This window comes from Chrysemys picta, chromosome 9 (genome assembly GCF_011386835.1).
Source record: "Chrysemys picta bellii isolate R12L10 chromosome 9, ASM1138683v2, whole genome shotgun sequence".
NCBI lineage: Eukaryota > Metazoa > Chordata > Testudines > Emydidae > Chrysemys > Chrysemys picta.
The window spans coordinates 49765288-49786334 of NC_088799.1; the positions used below are offsets into that span (position 1 = coordinate 49765288).

The following is a 21047-nucleotide window of genomic DNA, read 5'->3' on the forward strand; positions in this document are numbered from 1 at the left end:
GCCGGGGGCTCGGGGGCGGGGCCGGGCCGGCGGGGCGGTGCCTGGCCGGGCCGGGGGCTCCAGGGGCCCGGGCGGAGCGGTGCCGGGCCGGGGCCGGGGGCTCCAGGGGCCCGGGCGGAGCGGGGCCGGGGGCTCCAGGGGCCCAGGCGGAGCGGGGCCGGGGGCTCCGGGCCCGGGCGGAGCGGTGCCGGGCCGGGGCGGAGCGGTGCCGGGCCCGGGCCAGGGGCTCCGGGGCCGGGCCGGCCCAGGAGCAGTGCCGGGCCAGCGCTGGGGGCTCGGGGCCCGGGGCGGAGCGGTGCCGGGCCGGGCCCGGGGGCTCGGGCCCGGGGCGGAGCGGTGCCGGGCCGGGGGCTGGGCGGAGCGGTGCCCGGGCCGGGGGCTCGGGGGCGGGCCGGGGCTCGGGGGCCGGGGCCCGGGGCGGAGCGGTGCCGGGCCGGGGCCTCGGGTGCCGGGCCCGGGCGGAGCGATGCCGGGCCGGGGGCTCGGGGGCCGGGGGCTCGGGGCCCGGGCGGAGCGGGGGCCGGGCCGGCGGGGCCGGGGGGCCGGGCTGGGGACCGGCGGTGCGGTGCCGGGGGCCGGGGTTGCTCGGCCGGGGGCCCGGGGGACGGGACGGGGGTGCTCGGCCGGGCCCGGGGCCGGCACCCCAGGGCCCGAGCCGACCCAGGCTGGAAACGCCGGGGGGGCCAGCCTGGGCCGCGCCTCCTCCCCCCACACCCCACCTTACCTGCTTCAGGCTTCCCGCGACTCAAATGTTCGCGGGAAGCAGGGGAGGGGGCGGAGACTTTGGGGAGGGGGCGGAGTTGGGGCGTGGGCGGGGCTGGGGCGGGGGCGGGGCCCCGTGGAGTGTTCTCCTTTCGGAGGCACTAAATATGGTAACCCTATATTATGGGAGTGGGTATTTATTAGCAAGCAGATTTACAATTGTTTTTCTGGATGTAATAAGCCCCAGTGATGTGTTGCTAGACATCAGTGGGTGCCTGTATATGCTATTTCTGAACATTCACATGAATGCTCTTGGTACTATTGGTTGACTGCAATTTAAATTCATAAGGTGATGGCTAAATGTGGGAATCCCTTTTGTACAAAACAACAAATGGGTCAATTATTACTTAATCTGTAAAATTTTTCTACAGTGACAATATTGTGATCATTTCATGTCTGAACTACTGGAGCAGATTACCAAGTGATGGGATAAATACTCCATCACTTACAACTTTTAAATCAAAACTGACTGTCTTTTATAAAGACGTCACATAGTGCAATCACAAATTATGCTCGATGCAGGAATCACTGGGTGAGATTCTCTGGCCTGTGATTAGCAGGAGGTCAGACTAGATGATGATGGTAATGGCTTCTTCTGACCTTAAAATCTGTTACTCGGCTTTCGTCTTGTTGGTCTGCAGATTGAATCTGTGTAGTTTGCTTTTGGTTTTGGCATCTGGAATAAGTTGTTTTGCTCTCTGTCTCTTTTCCCAAAGGAAAGAAGAATTCTATAGTCTAAAATTTTTCAGATGCGCCTGCATGTGCCTCTGGTATTTCGAAATACATATGTGGTCTTCAGCAGTACTATATGTAGATTAGGTAGTGATATTATACAAGTGTATGCCAGCTGTTGCTAGTTCATAGCTGTAGTCTTTACTGTTTAGCTTTGTCTATTTTATATTCTGAAAACTAAATAAAATAATTGTTTAAAATAAATAAAAAATTGGAAACTGACAATAGAATCAGATGTCACCAGATAATGATCTATTGCTACACAAATGCTTAGGTGAAGTTGCTATTTATTTTCAAAGTAGGAGATACTCGATATATGTAGCAATAGAATAACACCTGTTTGATTATTATACAAAATATTTGAGTTTTAATTGCTTTAGGTAACAGGCTTGTTTGATTCAACCAAATGGAGAACAGGTTAACTTCAAAAATACAGATTTTTGAAAGAGTACTTTACCGAATTTCTGTCAGCGTGAATCATAATCTCCATTATAAATCGTTCAGTTTTATTAAAGGGAGTTTAGCCATCTAGCAATCTGAATTGCAGGAACAGGTTCCTTGCATATGTTGTAAAGAAATGGTGTGTATACTTTAGGAATTAAGAACAGGGGAATACTTTCATGAGAGCCAGGCATCCCTATTTTCTGTACATATATTCATTGAAATGTCTTCTGTCCTTGCCTTTTAATTGTGAGTTATTATCTAAACAGTTTTACTGTTTTGTTTAGTACACAGGAATGAGCATAATATGGGAAACTTTCATTTCTTCTGGGAATGGGCCTGAAAAATGGTTTTACTAATAAATATTCTCATTTAAATTTCAACATGAAATTCTTGAGGAAATGTTACTTCATGAAGAGAATACTATTCCTTTCATTTAGCATTCTGTAATCAAGGTTTGTGGTTAAGGTGGAATCTTTTCACTGGGGAATTAGAATTGCTTCTTGAGTTGAAACTGACTTTATCCTGGTGAAAGCAATCAGGTACTCAAACGAGAGGCTCAGACCTACACAAAACTGGTCTTGGTTTGTTCATCTGTCCAATGCTACTTTCATTCATCCATGATGGTTTCATGTCTTAATATTGTCAGTTAGTAGAGCATGTGCTTCTTAAGTACCTGAAGGAAGAAATTGCACTGGATCCACCAGTGCTGATGGTTCCAGTGGGCACATCATCTTCCTCACCTGATGAAGCAATCTCTCCATTATCTCCATCACTGCTTGACAACTACAGGCAATGCCAGGAGCATTTGCAGAGGGTGGTGACTTAACTCCAGATCCCTCTTGAAGAGGGCCATGACATGCAACATCGGCTTCTGGACATCCTGCAGCCATTTGGCCCTAGCAGAGAGTCCCTCCCAGTGAACGAGGCCATTTTGGAACCTGCCAAGATAGTGGGCATACCTCTGTCTCCTGTGCCCCCACCCTGAAAAGGGCTGAAAAATGTTACTTCATACTAACTAAATGGGCAGAGTTCCTGTTTACTCCTGTTGCATTTTGGGGTTCAGCCCAGACCAGTGAGGGGTTGTCACTGCCTGCCTTGCAACTCTGGGTGCCTTAAATGCTATGCTGCTGTGTCTAACAGTCCAGACATCAACAGCCAGCCTACAAACATGCAGGTCACACTTGGCTTCCACCACCCAGTTACTGTTCACAGAGTGACACCAAGCCCCAAAATTCCCCAATACCATCTCCCTGCAATGTCCAGCCCACTCCTGGAACACTCACAGAAGTTAAGTTTATGGCTCCTTTAAAGAGACAGAAACAGCAGCTTGTTATCTTGACTGGAGTTAACAATCACTTCAATTCAATCAAAGCACTTGGTTGGTTTAGATAAAAAGTAAAACAAGGTTATTTAAGCAAAAAGAGAGAGGCTTTAAGTGAGTTCAAGTATATGGGCTAAAGATCGGAAGGTTTATAAACAGCCCAAAGTAAAAAATATGCTTTATAATGGCTAAGGCCTAACTTAACAAGCTGCTGGCTTTGTTCGAGGTAGTTTCCTCATCAATCTTCCTTTTCCAGCAATGGCTGACTAGCTCTTAGTCAGGTCCTCACAGAGTCCAAGGCGCTGGTTTTCCTTGTTTCCTTGGGTGAAGGATAACTTATGGTTCTCTGTCCTCTCTTTATAGTCCAGTAAACCTTTGAAAAGTATTGCTCTCAAAGTTCATTGACCCCTGCTTCAAGTGACAGGAAGGCTTCCTGGGGGTGCAGTGTCCATCCCCCATTGAGATTAAGTGATCACATTTTTCCCGCTTGTTCTCCTGATGACTTGTTTGCCTGTCATGCAAATGTACTTTTGTCTTTGGTTACACCTTGCTCAATTTATATGGGAGACACATTCAAACAGGCAGAACCTTGTTCCTTTATCTGGAAAAAACCTGTTTATAGTTTTCCCTTGCCATGCCTGGTTTAAACACATTTAAGTCATAATTCCAGCAAAACTGTATTATCCTTTGTGGGCTGACCATACATACATACATACATACATACATACATCATGCAAGAATATCAGGGATCAAGGAGTTATCAGTTTTCTGTTGCCGATTATAACAGTAGTGAGCTGAGGTACATTGAGCTGGTTGGACTAGGTGAAACTCACTGCTAGATACCTTGGGAGAGCCCTTTGCCTTCTGGCATAGGGATGCTCTTAAGGTCACATCCACCCAGCACTCAACTCCTTAGTAGTGCAGGCACCCATGGAGAGATCCAGGCTACAACACGCTAAATAAGCTTCAGCTGACAAAGGCACTAAATGCCTTTACCTTCTAGGGAGGAAGGTATTTTCATCAACCAACCTCCCATTCAAAATTGTTAACTACCAAGCCCTGTTAGCAAAATACTATTTCACAAATTATTCTAAATAGATGGAATTCAAGGACAAACTTTCCCAGGGGGACACTTCCCTGGGTCTGAAGAGAAAAGTGCACAAACAAGCTTATAAGTCCAGACCCTCTCCCTCAACTGTTTTACCATCAGTGCCCTTACAAACCACCACACAAATATCAAAGGGTGCAAAGACCCGGATATGTGGCTTCAACTGCCACCACTCAACCAGGGCACTCAAGAACCGCATACCTGAATTAGATGCCATCCTATACTGTCCCCCTAACTTGTGGTCGCTGCCTTGCCTACTTTGCCCACAAGTGAAGGGCAGTAACAGACGTGAGGGTGTTAAAGATCATCCACTCTGGCAAGATGAGTGAGTTTTGTACATCCCTGTCGCAAGCCCCCTTTCCCACCTCTCTTCAGGGACCACTCTCACATAGACATCCTCTATCGGGAAGTGGGCTCTCGGCTTCTCTCCGGCTGGCTTTGAAGGGGAAAGCGCTGCTTCTCTCCGGCTGCTGGCTGTGTGGCTGCCCCGCTCCTCCTGAGTCCTCCGGCCCGTGCTTGCAGGGCCGCATTTCGAAAGGGGCTTTAGAGCTGCAGGCCAGGGCCCCAGGGCTCCCTGGGCCCTGGGCCCTGCAGCCCCTAAAGCCCCTGCGTTCCGGGTGGCCCTGCCTGCCGGGGGGGGGCGGGGGACGGGGCAGCTCCCAGAATCGCGGCCATGGGGGCGGTGCCACACTGCAAACAGCCACCTGCACACCCCCTGCACCAAACAGGAGCTGCCCCAGGTAAGTGCTCTGCATCTCCTGCCTGCCCTAGCCCTGAGCACCCTCCCGCACCCTAACTCCCTCAAAGACCCTGCATCCCCAACCCTGAGCCCCAGGGGTAAGCCAGGGGCACCTCCCCACCACGGTACAGTACTGTACTTCCTTTTGTCTGCCCCAAAAATTTTTTCTTGGAACCTAACCCCCCGCATTTACATTAAATCTTATGGGAAAATTGGATTCGTTTAACATCGTTTCACTTAAAGTTGCATTTTTCAGGAACATAACTGCAACATTAAGTGAGGCGTAACTGTAGCTCCCTTCTGAACAATATCTTCACCCAGTGAGGAATGCTGTCTTTTGACCTGTTTGCCTCACAAATGAAAAAGAAATTTTGTCTATGCTGCTCTAGAGCAGGACTTCTGGGGTGATGCCCCTCTGTTATGCTAGAAATACTGTCTGATACATTTTCTCCCCTTTGCCCCCCCCTGCTTCCTCAGGTTCGGTGAAAAATTCTTCATGACAGAGCCCAGGTCATCTTAATTGCATCCAGGTGTCCCAGACAGCTCTGGTTTCTGGACCTCCTCCAGACATCAGCCCATCCTCCTATCAGTATCTGACCCTTTCTAGATCGGTTAACTCAGGAGAACCGCAGGATCGGACATCCCACCCCAGAGCCTCCTCATCTCACAGTATTTGGATGGGTGTCAGATCTAGAGCTTTCATGTGCAGAACCTGTTTGAACTGTTCTCAATCACAACAGAAAAGGCTCCACCATATAATGCTATCTAGCTACATGGAGGTGTTTCTGTAGAGCCGGCATCCCTGCTATTTTAGACCATCTCCCATCCCTCAAGATGTCAGGACTTTCCATCAACTTGCTGCAGGTCCACCTAGCAGAAATCAGTGCCTTCCTCCTTCAATAGAAGGCCACTCTATCTTTATTCACCCTACCATAGTTCAGTTCCTGAAAGATCTTATTAGGACCTTTCCACCAGTGGTGAAACCCACACCGCAATGGAATCTCAACCTGGAACTCTCAGTACTTACTGGAATACCTTTCAACTGATGGTCACATGTTCCATGTCATTTCTGTTCATGAAGGTCCACTTTTTAGTCACCATCATATTGGGCAGTGTGTGAGTGAACTGGGAGCACTCATGGTTGACTTGCTATGCAGTATATTTCATAAGGAGAAGGTTCCCTTTGTCTTCTGCCAAAATTCATCCCCAAGGTAATTTCTGAGTTTCACGTGAACTAACATATTCAGTTACCAGTATTCTTTCCCAAGCTTCATGCTTCCAGTGAGGAGAGGAGACTGCACTCTCTCTCAACATCAGAATGCCAAATCATATCTGTCTGCAAAGAATGAAACCCACTAGGAAAACAGCAAGGTTATTTGTTGCTATGCCAGAGCAATCAAGAGGACAAGCACTTTTTGTTCAGAGATTCTTTAAGTGGATATCTGGCTGCATCATTCTCTGTTATCAACAAGCAAGTACTCTTCCCACAGACAGGGTGAGGGCACAAGCAACTTCAACAGCATCTCTTCGAGAAATATCTGTACTGGACTTTTGTAAGGTAGCTACCCGGAGTTCCGACCACGCCTTTATGAAACGTTATGCCTCTTCTGCAGATGCAACTATTGGGACAGCAAGCATCTGTATATCATCTGCATCCTCGCACCCTTTTCCTGTTTGAATATTGCTTACCAATCACCCACATGCAGAATACATATAGGGGCCAGCATTCAAAGAAGAAATGGAGGTTATTTTGAGATGTGTGGTCCCTATCTGTATTCCACTACCCACCCTCCTTCCCCTCTGCTTTGGCTTTAGTCTGACTCCAGTTAAGAGGAACCGGAGAGGGGTTGGTCCGCATTACCCCTTATGTTCTTGGCTCAGAGCATAGGGAAGCAACTTCACAGGTGTGGATCAATGAATGCTCCTTGCTACAAGGGCTGGCTCCAGGGTTTTGGCTGCCCCAAGCAGCCAAAAAAAAAAAAAAAAAAAAGCCGTGATCTGCGGCAGCAATTCGGCGGGAGGTCCTTCGCTCCGAGGCAGAGTGAGGGACCGTCCGCCGAATTGCAGCCGAATACCTGGACGTGCCGCCCCTCTTCGAAGCGGCCGCCCCAAGCACCTGCTTGACAAGCTGGTGCCTGGAGCCGGCCCTGCTTGCTACAAATTTCTGGTATCAAGCACCTGGAACACATGCGTAACCATGTGTGGAATACAGATAGGGATCACGCATCTTGAAGAACCTCCAGCTACAGGACAGTAACCTCTATTTGTATTTAACAACATGTTAGTTAATATTTTCTAACACAACTAGTTGTGTGGTTTTTTTTTTTTTTTTTGTGGGTTTTTTTTGAGGTGGGAGGAATAGCTCAGTGGTTTGAGCATTGGCCTGCTAAACCCAGGGTTATGAGTTCAATCCTTGAGGGGGCCACTTAAGGATCTGGGGCAAAATCAGTACTTGGTCCTGCTAGTGAAGGCAGGGGGCTGGACTCAATGACCTTTCGGGGTCCCTTCCAGTTCTATGAGATAGGTATATCTCCATATATTATTATTTCCAGGATAGACAAACCCCAGGTGTGATATAAAACTGGTGCTCCCTGGAGGTAGTCAGGCCTAGCAGTCCCCTGGTAGTTGCCAGCTGCTCTCTGTCTCTGCAGTGAATGCCTGGTAGTATCTGGCAGTAGACATTAGGGTGAGCCTGCATGACTTCTACAAAAAGCAGGCATTTAAAATGCCATGCAGCATCCTCTCAGAGGCATTCTGCCTGTGTATGCCTTGCACAGAATGCCTCAGAGCGCTTCTGCTTGGTTGCCATGCTGTCGCAGACCCCTAATGCATTTGGTACCAAGTTTGATGTTTTGAATCCAAAAAGCATTTGAACAAATGTTGCACCGCTTTAAACAAAAAAAGAATTAAACGTTCACTTGAATAATTCTGAGGCAGCCGACAGCTTGGTATATTTTTTTAAACAGCATGATCCATTGAGTAGGAAATTGGACTGAAGTCAGGAGTGCTAGGTTCGGTTCCCAGCTCTGCCATTGCCTTGCTATTATCTTAGGCAAGTCATTTAATTTCTCTGTGCCTCTGTTTCCCTATCAATAAAATGGGGATAATTTCATTTACCTTCATGTGTAAAGCAAGTAGAAGCATTGACCAGTAAAGATAAAACAATTGATACCTGGATGACAGATCATGTCTACCCTAAAAATGGTTGAAAGGTTGCTTAGACTACCAGTTAGAGTATTTGGAAAATCAAGCCTGTGTCAGAAATGCTAGATATATCCGAGTCCCAAGGAAAGAAGTTGAGACAGGTTTAGTTTTGCTGCTATAATCCTATTCGTGTTAAAATGCACCAGAGGAATGAGACAGGAATCCTGTGGAAATAGTATGAGCATTTTAAATTTCGTTATCACATAATGCTTATATGCCTGGGGCTAAATTAAGGTTGCACAACGGCAACCTTAATTCTGGCAGTTTGTAACTTTTGAGTGCTTGACTTTGTGACCTTAATGTTCTTTTTACGTAGTTTTTTGAAAAATCACTGCCTAGATAATATGAATTTTAACCCCCAAAAGAGGGTTCTGTGGCAGAAGCTAGACCTGAGGAGGGCACTGAAGATTTAACCCAGCAGGACATCAAACTTGAGAAGATCAGATTCACTGTTTGTTGCCTCACTGTCTTGCTGTTAAGTCTGAAAAGTTTAACGCCTCATTTCAGGCAGATCAGGGCCTTTATTGGAGAAGTATGCAAAAGCCCTTCCCTTTCTGAGGTCATTAACACTCTTTCAGGATAAAGAAGAACAGGAGTACTTGTGGCACCTTAGAGACTAACAAATTTATTAGAGCATAAGCTTTCGTGGACTACAGCCCACTTCTTCGGATGCATAAAGTGGAACACACAGACAGAAGATATTTATACATACAGACAGAAGATATTTATACATACAGAGAACATGAAAAGGTGGAAGTATACTGATACCATCACGGCAAACCTGGTGACTGAACTTTGTGACTTTTGTCCTCACCCACAACTATTTCACATTTGGGGACAATATATACCTTCAAGTCAGCGGCACCGCTATGGGTACCCGCATGGCCCCACAGTATGCCAACATCTTTATGGCTGACTTAGAACAACGCTTCCTTAGCTCTCGTCCCCTAACGCCCCTACTCTACTTGCGCTACATTGATTATATTGACAGAGCCAGAAGAGTACCCAGAAGCCACCTACTACAGGACAGGCCCAACAAAGAAAATAACAGAACGCCACTAGCCACCACCTTCAGCCCCCAACTGAAACTACTCCAGCGCATCATCAAAGATCTACAACCTATCCTGAAAGATGATCCCTCACTCTCACAGATCTTGGGAGACAGACCAGTCCTCACTTTCAGACAGCCTCCCAACCTTAAGCAAATACTCACCAGCAACTGCACACCATACAACAAAAACACTAACCCAGGAACCTATCCTTGCAACAAAGCCCGATGCCAGCTCTGTCCACATATCTATTCAAGTGACACCATCATAGCACCTAACCACATCAGCCACACCATCAGGGGCTCGTTCACCTGCACATCTACCAACGTGATATATGCCATCATGTGCCAGCAATGCACCTCTGCCATGTACATTGGCCAAACTGGACAGTCTCTACACAAAAGAATAAATGGACACAAACCTGACATCAGGAATCATAACATTCAAAAACCTGTGGGAGAACACTTCAACCTCTCTAATCACTCAGGTTTCAGAGTAGCAGCCGTGTTAGTCTGTATCCGCAAAAAGAACAGCCACAAGTACTCCTGTTCTTTTTGCGGATACAGACTAACACGTCTGCTACTCTGAAACCTGTCATTATGCAAGGCACTGCATTTAGCCGTATGGAGTGGAAATCCATCAACCTCATGAAGCTATATGCATCCGAAGAAGTGGGCTGTAGTCCACGAAAGCTTATGCTCTAATAAATTTGTTAGTCTCTAAGGTGCCACAAGTACTCCTGTTCTAATCACTCAATGACAGACTTGAAGGTGTCAGTTTTGCAACAAAAAAACTTCAAAAACAGACTCCAAAGAGAGACTGCTGAACTCGAAGTAATATGCAAATTAGACACAATTAACTTAGGTCTAAACAGAGACTGGGAATGGTTGGGTCATTACACTAATTGAATTTTTTCCCCCCCATGTTAAGTTCTCCTCACACCTTCTATGGGTCATTTCGATTATCACTTCAAAGTTTTTTCTTCTGCTGCAACTGATAGAGATGAGCTATTGATTGGCCTCTTACAATTGGTATGCGTACTTCCACCTTTTCATGTTCTCTGTATGTATAAATATCTTCTGTGTGTTCCACTCTATGCATCTGAAGAAGTGAGCTGTAGCCCACGAAAGCTTATGCTGAAATAAATTTGTTAGTCTCTAAGGTGCCACAAGTACTCCTGTTCTTTTTGTGGATACATACTAACACGGCTTCTACTTTGAAACCTGAACATTTACAGTTTTACCAGGCATCATGAATTTGAGATCGTTCCTCCCTTAGAACAGCACTGGGCTGTTGAGTCCCATGTGCTGTGGTGGGGGCTGCTGTGCTAGGAGTTTTGGTTTAAAGATTTGGAGTTTACAATTTAACTTTTTCCCATCCCTTGATATTCTTCTCATTCTGCCTATTCCCTTCTAGGGGCTGGTCTACACTGGGGCGGGGGGATTGATCCAAGATACGCAACTTCAGCTACGCAAATAGCGTAGCTGAAGTCGAAGTATCTTGGATCGAATTACCTGGGGCCCACACGGTGCGGGATCGACAGCTGCGGCTCCCCTGTCGACTGCGCTACCATCGCTCGCTCTGGTGGAGTTCTGGAGTTGACGGTGAGCGCGTTCGGGGATTGCTATATCGCATCTTAACGAGACACGATATATCGATCCCGGATAAATCGATTGCTACCCGCCGATACGGCGGGTAGTGAAGACGTACCCTAGGAGTGGTTGATTGGCAGGCTTCTCACCTGAGAAAGGGAATGAGGGTGTGTGTATCTGTTAATTTCCCATCCCAGGAAGCATAGCCAACAGTACAAATATCCTCTTGTGTTTAAAACAGTGAGAGGGCTTCTCTGTTCTTTCTGCTGACTCTTTAATATAGAACCTTTTCTCTCCCCACCCTCACCCCCCAGCTGTTAAAATTAGTATTAACTACAGCGGTGGAAGATGGTATTCTGGAGAGATCCCTTGGGGTTGGGATTTATAGCTCTGTTTCCCCTGACAAATAGCTCTGCTTCTGCCTCTGGACCCACAAGGGCAGAGAGAACCCTCTATGGAGAATTGCTGGAGGGGATTTCTATGAAGAGAAACTAGTGAATTAAGAGACATTTCTTTTCTTTTCTCTCCTCCTGCCATCCTCCAAACAACTTGTGTGTTTTTTGCTCTGACTAGAGGAATTTCTTCAGTTCCTTCACGCAGACTGCTTCCCTGCGCTTTGTTCACACTGTAGGTTCCCTCCTTCCCTTTGTTTATGGACTCAACTTTCTCCAAATCTGTCTTTAAAACAAAGCTCAAACTTTTTTTCTCCCCTCCCCTTCCTTCCAGAAGGCATGACAGAACTCGGACTCATGGAAACTATATTGACTACAATCTACCTGAAGAAAACCCTCCATTCGCTTTGCCTCTCAGGAAGCCTCCCAACCTTCTGTGTTACCTACCTTGCAAAGCACAGGAAAATTCTCTTAAACTGGGGAAGAACGGTTTTTTCCTTGGCATTGACCTTTCTCTTCCTTTGGCTTAAATGTTGGGAAAGAGTGTGTCTGCAGGAACTTTTTGCTCCGTGGGTCTCCTCGGCAGTTCTCCTCAATGTGATATACCAGCTGGCCAAGAAGATTATGAAATCCAGGAAGGGTCTCTGTTCGACTCCTGCTGATGCTGGTTTGAGGGGCTCCTCTGCATCTCCTATCAAGAAGGGGAGGTCTCTCCTGTTCTCTTCAGATCATTGTTTTACCAGGAGTAGAGCTAGCAACAGTACAGTAACAGCAGTGAAACACTCAGCTCAAACCCCTTGCCCCATTGTCTGCTTCAGTAATGTTGGCATCATCTTTTCAGCAATGAGGAGACAAAAGCACAGGTCCCCATGGAACCAATTCTCTTAGAAGGACTCTAAAGACTTCTTTTGAGAAAACACTGGTGATCCAGACCATATCAGATTGCTCTTCCAGCTAGGCTCTAGTATTGACCCTTAGGCAAAATGTGGCCGCATAGAAATAAATCCCTTTCTGGACAATGTTCTCTTTTGGGGTCACTCAGAACAAGCCCTTCAGAACACCAGTATAGCAGGTGCTCTTACCTAGAGATTGGAATGTCTTGGCATATTTTTAGTGCTTTCCCTTATGGTAGAGGAGTTTGGTTTCCACCCAAACAATAAAATCCTCCCTTTCCAGGGCATACAAAAGTAGCTGAGTAGACTTTCAATTTTCCCCAGGGGTAAACACTTTTTCCTCAGACTCATTGATGCAGTGTTCGTTATATCTGTAGTAGTTGCTCTTCCACCAGGACTAAGCATGTTAATGCAGTACTTGAAGGATGGAGCTTCCTCTGACCTTCACTGGAAAACCTAGGAGTCCCTAAATAAGCACAAATGCAAACTCAAGTTGTCAAACCCAAAAAGCTCTCTTCCTTCTACTTACTCCTTCACCTGCCTCTTCCTATGCCCTGCAGTTCTCTTCTGTTCTGAACCTCAAACAGGTCTTTGTGTAGTCCTTCTGTTCTTCCCAACATGCCTTACAGCAGACTACAAATGTCAGGGTCCCTATGGTGACTACATCTCCCAGAATTCCTTTTCTTGAGAGGCCAAGTCCAAGCAACAAGTGAGCTGGTGATCCCTGTTATTAAAGTGACCCAGGGACACTTGTTTCTTCAGCATCATCATTTTTTAGTAAATGTCCAGATGAGCCAGCTAAATCTTTCTCAGGAAATTCAACATCTTTAAGTTATAATCAACAAGGAAATAATCCACTGTCAAAGAATGCTCCAAGGATTTGGAACACTTTCTATATCTGGTGCAAGGCTGAAAAACTGAATCCAAAGTTTCAGATTCTAGAACTTCAGCAGAATGGTTTATTTATGTGGCTTGTAGTGACTAACCTCTCTATACAAACATATATATCTCTGATTTTGTCTGTCCTGGGAACAAGTAAACTGAGGGAGAAAGCTCTATTTACTTACTCTTCTATTATTTCTCAAAGCAGCATCCTTTCTGAATCTCCAAGAAATACATAAAATGGTTTAGTGGAAACTACTTCTAGTTTCAGATGCTATTATGAAATCACCCTTCAAGGTACTTCTATCTGATTCTCTCTTCTGTGTCTCCATTAAATGTACTTCCTGATTTCTAACATGCCTGCAGGTTGGATTTCAGTGCTGGAAGCTTTGTCTGTGGGCTATTTTTCCCCACAGGTAAAGCTGTAGGCTAGTTAGAGCTAGCTTTTATTGCAGAAGTAAATTTAAATTCTGTGTTTTACAACTCCCAGGAAATTTTGTTTCTTTTTTTTAATCCAAAACCCAAGAATTTAAAAGGAAGGATTGGCACCTGCTTAATGTCTGATGATCTATCAAAATATACGTGATAAGGACAGAATCATTCAGAAAACCAAAACCACACATTTGTCCCCTACTATCCTACAGTTGTTACAGGAAAGAGAGCATCTAAAACCTCAATTGCTGAAACTTTGTGCAAGGGCAATTTACCAGGTTAAAGGTATGAATCCTTTGGGATTCATTAGAGCTATCAGATGAGAGGCATTTTCATTTTTTGTGGACAGAAAAGTCCTTTGAATCTGATGACAAAAATTGCAAGGCTGCTACATGGTAATCTAGGCATATTTTCTCCTGGCATTACAAGCTCCCTGTAAAAGCAGTGGTGGATGCAGCCTTTGGCAGAATGCTGCAGACAGTTACTCCCTCACAAATAACTTATTACATAATGTTGTGTGCAGCTGTTCTGAAGCTCTTTCTCTGGGTTTAATTGTTGTTGAAAATCCCATTGTTGGAATTGTGAATTTAGATACATAGGGGGAGAGAGGAATTTGCCCTCATCTGAGATTTTTTTCTCCTAGAATCCAGGTTTGTCATCTCCCTCCAATATGCGAGAGAGTGGTGGGGACACAGGCCTTAATTTACTGTAGCCTTCTACAGACTTTCCTTTTTGCTAAGTAGAAAGTTTATGGTGCAAACTGTTGGAATTATTTTAGCACAATCCATTTGTAGATATAAATTCAGATTTCAGCTTAAGGAATCCATCTCACTAAAGCAGGCGTTCTCAACCTGAGGCTTGAGAACAGATATCAGGGGATCAAGACCACCCTGTATTGCTAAAAATAAGGAAGGTCCTGGCTACATCCCAGTTACATGGGAAGGAGATTCCACTGTGCTAGGGGCTTCCCTCAAGTAGGTGAAGCCAAACCAGTTCTAGTAATTGACAGCTCGGTCACAAATTCCTACACTTTAAAGCCAGAAGGGACCATTGGTCATCTAGTTTGACCTCTGTTATACAGCCTCACATTTTTGAGCCCAATAACTTGTGTTTGGCTAAAGCATCTTCCAGAAACTCTAGGTTTGATTTGAAGACCTCAAGAAAATCCCCCACTTCCCCTAGTAGTTGTTCTAATGGTTAATCATTGTCAAAAATGTGTGCATTGTTAATGTTTCTAGTTTGAATTGGTCTGGCTTCAGTTTCAAGCCTTTAGTTCTTGTTCTGCCTTTCTCTAAAGAGCCCTTTAGTACTCAGTATTTTCTCCACTCAAGTAGGGTGACCAGATAGCAACTGTGGAAAAAAGGGACGGGGTGGAGGGTAATAGGCACCTATCTAAGAAAAAGTCCCAAAAACCAGGACTGTCCCTATAAAAATGGGACGTCTGGTCACCCTATTGTCAAGATACCTATACACTGTAATAGTCACCTCTTGATCTTCTTTTTGATAAGGTAAACAGACTGCAAGACACCTTCTGTAGCCCTCAAGTCATTTTTTGTTACTCTTTTCTGCACCATCTCCAATTTTTCAACGTCTTTTTAAATTTTGGCACCAGAACTAGATGCAGTATGCTGTGTACTGAGGAAAAATCACATCCCTGCTCCTGATCACCACTCTTTTTTCTACATCCATGGACTGCATTAGCCTTTTTTGCCACAGCATAGCACTGGAGGCTCATGTTAATTTTTTTTGTCCATTACGACCCTTTTATCCTTTTTGGAGTCACTGCTTTCCAGGATACAGTCCCCCAGTCTTTAGACATGGCCAGCATTTTTTGTTCCTAGATGTATAACTTTGCATTTGGTATGCTAACTTGCATTTTGTTTGAATTGGCCCAGGTTACCAAACAATGCAGATGGCTCTGTATGACTGCCCTGTGCTCATTATTCTTTACCACTCTTTGTCATCCACAAATTTGATCAGCAGTGATTTTATATTTAGTTCTAGATCATTGATGGCAATGTTGAATAGCATCAGGCCCAGTGTTCCCTCTAATTTTTCCCATCCATGTGCGGAATGAATTTTGTTATGTGCACCAATATGGAGGTGATGTATGACACATCATCTTCATGTCGGTGCACATAACAAAATTCATGTGGTGGGGATGGGGCTGAGGGGTTTGGAGTGTGGGAGGGGGCTCAGGGCTGGGGCAGAGGGTTGGGGTGCAGGGATGTGAGGGCTCCGGCTGGGGGATATGGGCTCTGGGGTGGGGCCAGGGATGAGGGGTGTGGGGTGCAGGAGGGTGCTCAGATGCTACGGCGGGAGAGAGGACTTCTCCCAACTCTCTCTCCCTGCAGCAGCACCTGGGTTGGGGGGGAGAGGCACTTCTCCCCGCCGCGGCAACTCTGGGGTTAGGGCTGCAGGATAGGTGCCCTGGCCCCAGCAGGTCCGTGCCTGGGGCCGCGCTTGGGCTGGGCCGGGCCACAGCAGAGTTGGGGCCGGGGGAGGGGTGCTCCTCCCCCGACTGCAGCAGGTCCCCAGGTGGGTTCCTTGAGCGCCTGTGTGGTGCTAAATAGGCTGCTGCACAGCTCACAGGGAACTTATATCAGGTCTACTATCTATCCCTGTGGAATCCTATTAGACACCCCATCATGATTCCTGATTGACAACTACTTTTTGAGATCAGTGAACTAGCAAGTTCTTAATCCTTTTGTGTGATTTATTGATATTGTATAATGTTAAATTTGTAATTAGAATGTCATGTTGTAAAAAGTCAAAAATGCCTTAAAAAATCCTAAATTTTTTACATCCGTACAGTTACCTTTATCAACCAGACTTGTAATCTCATCCAAGAATGAAATCAGGTTTGTTCGATCAGACCTATTTTTCATATAACCATGTTTACTGGCATTAATTATATTCCTGTCTTTTAATTTTTTTTTATCAATTGGATATCATATCAGCTTTTCTGTTGTTTTGCCTGGGATTGATATAAGGCTAAGCAGCCTATATTTACCTCATCCTACTTGCCCTTTTTTAGCATGACATTAGTACTCTTTTGGAATTTCCATGGTATTCTAAGATTTATTAACATAAGTGAGCCAGACATCTCCTCAGCCAACTCTTTTAGGACTGTTGGGTGCAAGTTATCCGGGCCTGCTGATTTTAAAATGTTTATGCCTCATGGATGTTGTTTAATATCCTCCTTGGTTAGTAAATGACCGGAAAGTACTTAATGTACCTATATCGCACAAGGGATGATGATCCTGCTCCTTTCCAAATACAGAAAAGAAATATTCATTGTACCCTGCGTTTACTGAGTCATTGACAATTTTATCATATCCATCTAGTAATGGAGCATACCATTGCTAGGATTTCATTTGTTCCTAATATACTTTAAAAAACTCCTCCTTATTGTGCTAACCCCACCAGCCATGAATTGTTCCCTGATGTCTTTAGCTTCCCTTATCAATTTTCCATACTTCATAACTTCTTATTTATATTGATTGCTGTCTCTTTCCTCTTTTTTCATGTGTTTTATATTGCTCTTTAAATTTCTAGTTGTTGCCTTCACTTTGCCACTGAACCGGGATTCTTTGAACCAAAGTTATCCTCTTTCTTCCCTGTGGATTTGTGGCTTTTGGGCCATCTAATAAAATCTGCTTAAAGAACTCTCAACTTTTGTTCACATTTCTGTCTAATTTTTTCTTCACATACAGTATCTAGCTTACGCTTCACACCCTGTGCTATGTTGCGTGTCTGTCTGTCTGTGGGCCTTAACTCCAGGTCAGGGTAGTTTTTGTTTGGTGTTTTTTGCCAATAGTGTAAATTCAAGATGGAAATTATTCTCTCTGTAAAATTAATGCAAACAGCAACTGCTATGGCGATCTAATTGGGAGTCCAGGAGGGAGAGGGTTTTGCACTGGTGTTCAGAAATGGGTGTGCCTTTGGCACAGGTGCTTGGCTAATTTGCTGTGACGTGTAGATGGAGTGTCCATTGTGCCTAGAGTTCAGGATGTGGCTGCAAATTTAGAATCCTGCTCACCTAGATTTTCAGTCTCTGAATTTCCTGATATTACAGATTTCAGTCAATCCTTTTGTATTGCTGTAATATAGATTTGTAGGGAGTGGTTTTCTTTTTGTTGTATTAGTGCTTTTGCATTATTGATCTGACACAAAACCCCACTGTATTCTGCTTGCAGATGCCAACCAAAATATAAGCATATATTGGAAGGCATTATTAACTTATAATATCCAGGAACTGTAATTCTGAAAGAAAATGGACAGAAGTAAGTCCTTTTTCTGCTTACCAAATACATTTTGTTTGTATAACAGATGGTGGTTATTTGGATATGCTTTTATCATACAGGGAATATGGCTGGACAGAAACTCATAAGAGAAGTCACTAAATGGAATTATAGCTTCTGTTCCTTTCAGCAGAATGGCGGCAATGATGTATTTTATCAAATTCCTCTGTGTATCTCAGTCATTAACAATAATGTTTTCATTATCATCCTTACACACACACACACACGCGTCCCTCCCAGCTGGTAGGCTGTGTGTCATAACCCTGAGAGGCTCTGTTACCGAGGTCTGATTGGTGGGCTCTGTTTATTCTGTGACCAGATTCTTCTAAAAGAAGGCAGGCCATAGCTGTCTGAAGCTGATTGGCTGTCCCCCTCTGACTTCCCCCATTTCCCTTTCAGAGCACACACCACAGAAAGCTCTGTGCTGAATCCTAACACATCCCAATTTACATCCATTCATGAATCTGTGACGTCAGCAAGCTTCTGTGCTCCTTTTGCAGTGGCTGCAGGATTGTGTGGGTGGAATTTCCTTTTAGTTTGCTAAGCTTTTTTTTTACCTTCCATCTTTTTAAACCAAGAAAATGGACCATCATGTGTAGGAATTCTCCATCCTTGTGAGTATTTCACCAAATGCTTGTAGGGGGTGTCTGGGGGTGGTGTAATGCCAGTGTTACCTTCTTATCATTTATTTGAGCGGGGCAGATGGATGGTGCATTTGTGATGTGGAGAGACTGAAAAAATGATGCTGAAGGAGAGGCGGGGAGAGAAATCTGAAACCATAATTTAGCCAAGAGTGTGTCTGAAGTCGACAGCTGGTTTTCCTTTTGCTTGTCTGCATGGTAGATATGGACATTTTTCATTTACAATCTTGTATGTTATTCCTTAGTGCTTCCTGTGCCTGCCTTTTACAGGGGGAGGGAATAAATGTCAGTGAAGAGTCGCCGTATGAAAAGACAGATATTGGGGTATTCAAGGAACAACAGAAGAATTACCGGAGACAGAATAGGAAAAGCAAAGCTGCCTTTTTACCTGCTGGGCAAGTGTAATCTTTCCTCTTTGCTGGCTGTTCAGCAGTTTTGCTGTCATGTTGTTGTTATAGAAATGGATCATTTAAGATCTATTTTTGAGAGGATGAGGTAGCCTGTGTAATATGGTGAATATTTTGGCTATAATTTTGTCCTTTTAAATAGAAGCTTTTAGCTGTTTGTTTCTTGTTCTGGACATACTTATGGCCAGATTCTTTCATTCTTACATTGTATAGAATCTCATTTGGGAGTAGTCCCATTGCAGTCAATGGTGCTAATCACGGAGGGCTAGACTGATACTCTTGCTCATGTTGAATAGGGCTTCATATTATGAATAATCCCACTGAAGTCAATGGGAAGTCATACTGTGAGTAAGGAAATCAACAGTCTGGCTTGTGATTTTTAAATCAGTGGGTAAGGTGAATACCTGAATTTTTAGTTTGAAGAAGGCAGTGTCAGAGCCATACCTTTTAGGCAAGCTAATTTTGGTTGTGATTGGTCCTTATGGCATCAGGAGAAAGCTGAAGGGAAGTGTTTTATTATTTTCCTGAAATGGCAGATCAAAATGAGAACATCTGACTATGTGGTGAACGTTTAAAAAAAAAAAAAGAGTAAACTAAGTAAGTGTGTTGTCAGCTACATTTTGCAAACACGTTCTCTCTAAATTCACTACACACACCCAGCCTGGAATGTCCTACACTGACAGTCAGGTTGCAGTTGTTGAAAAGTTAGGGAATTATGCTAATCTTTGTTTTCATGGTAGCTTTGTTGATAATTTAGGAAACTTTCAGAGAGAGCTGGGAGATCCTACTGGATCTGTATGTATCTGGCTTTTCAAAATATCAGTGGACAATAGAGCCCAATTTGAGAGTCAGTAGGCTTTTTTAGTTCTTGACTGTTTGGACTTAATTTGGGGGGGGTTGTTCATCTCACTTCCGATGGTTCATTTTATATTCCATGTTGAACTTCATAGGTTAGATCAGAAAAGAGGCCTGATCTGGGATAATCTTTGGTTTAGATTTCCCTTTGTCCCATACTGGCCTACTATACTTCAACTCGTCACTGTTCTGATTAATTTTCAGTTTAATTACTAGAATTATGAAATTGTTATTTATAGCATCAAATGGGTGTGAGGCACTCTTAAAATTTAGGCAACCACGCCTACAGCTGAAAACTGTTTTCAGAATTTGTGTTTTTCTTTTTTTCTCAAATTCATGCCTCTTATTTTTCTATTTTTGTCCTCTATTTAAATGAGTTGGCAAGTGGATGGTACTATGTTTGTCTCCAGTGGCCTGGAAAATTTAGGAATTATTTATTTGTAAATTACTGTATAGATAAAGTAGATTTCATTGGTTTCACCAAACTGTTTAAAGTGTGGTTCTATTCTAGATAATAACAATGTGAAAATAGATTGTGGCATTCCATATTTGCATCTCAGTGATTTCCAAAGTAAATGTGCTAAGTTCACAGTGATCAGACCTCAAGGGATTGTTCAGTTTGGAGAGAGCTCACAAGTTCTGGGGGTATTCTCTTCTTAGGAATATTGAACGCTTTGAAATGGTGGAATCTTACAATGTAAAAGAAATTCTTGAAGTACAAACACTGTATAAGTGAAAAGATGGGTTTATTGTCAGCCATACAAACTCCTCTTGGGATCGTAGTCAAGCTGGGTTCTTTCCATTTCTCACATCATCTCCTGTAATAAAGATCTTGTAGAACATGGTAAATGCTTGTGTCTACACTGCAGCTGGGAGCATGCTTCACAGTGTAGGTAGACAAACACATGCTAGTTCTGCTTAAGCTAGTGTGCTAAAAATAGTAGTGTAGCCTTGTCAGCACAGGTAGCGGCTCAGGCTAGCTATCTGAGTACAAACTGCCCAACCCCCAGGGCATGCACTCCAGTGGCTAGCTCAACCTTCTGCCTGTACAGCTGCAGCCACACTATTTTTAGTGTGCTAGCTTAAGCAGAGCTAGCGCATCTGTCCATCCAGGCTGAGAGGCACATTCCCAGGCACTGTAGACAGAGTCTTAGTGACATTCATGCTCTTCGTTGCTGTCAGTGGGTTTTCACAGTTGTAACTAACTGAAACTTTGTAAAGAATTCTCTACGTGGCTATGCAGAGTCGAACAGGAGTAGATTTTTTTTCGTCATTTTAAAGTGGAATTTC

General features: G+C 44.5%; 1 protein-coding gene across 8 annotated transcripts in view; it reads left to right on the forward strand.

Annotated features, from left to right (window-relative positions):
* MAP3K13 (mitogen-activated protein kinase kinase kinase 13) overlaps positions 1–21047 on the forward strand; it is a 156544-nt gene that overhangs the window by 42312 nt on the left and 93185 nt on the right. Inside the window, exon 1 of one of the 8 annotated variants that reach the window (XM_005308651.5) lies at positions 9910–18468. The exons of the other annotated variants lie outside the window; for them this stretch is intronic. The gene's annotated coding sequence lies outside the window, so the exon portion shown is untranslated. Of the gene's footprint in view, positions 1–9909; positions 18469–21047 lie in introns of those variants that run through there. 8 annotated transcript variants of the gene reach the window in all.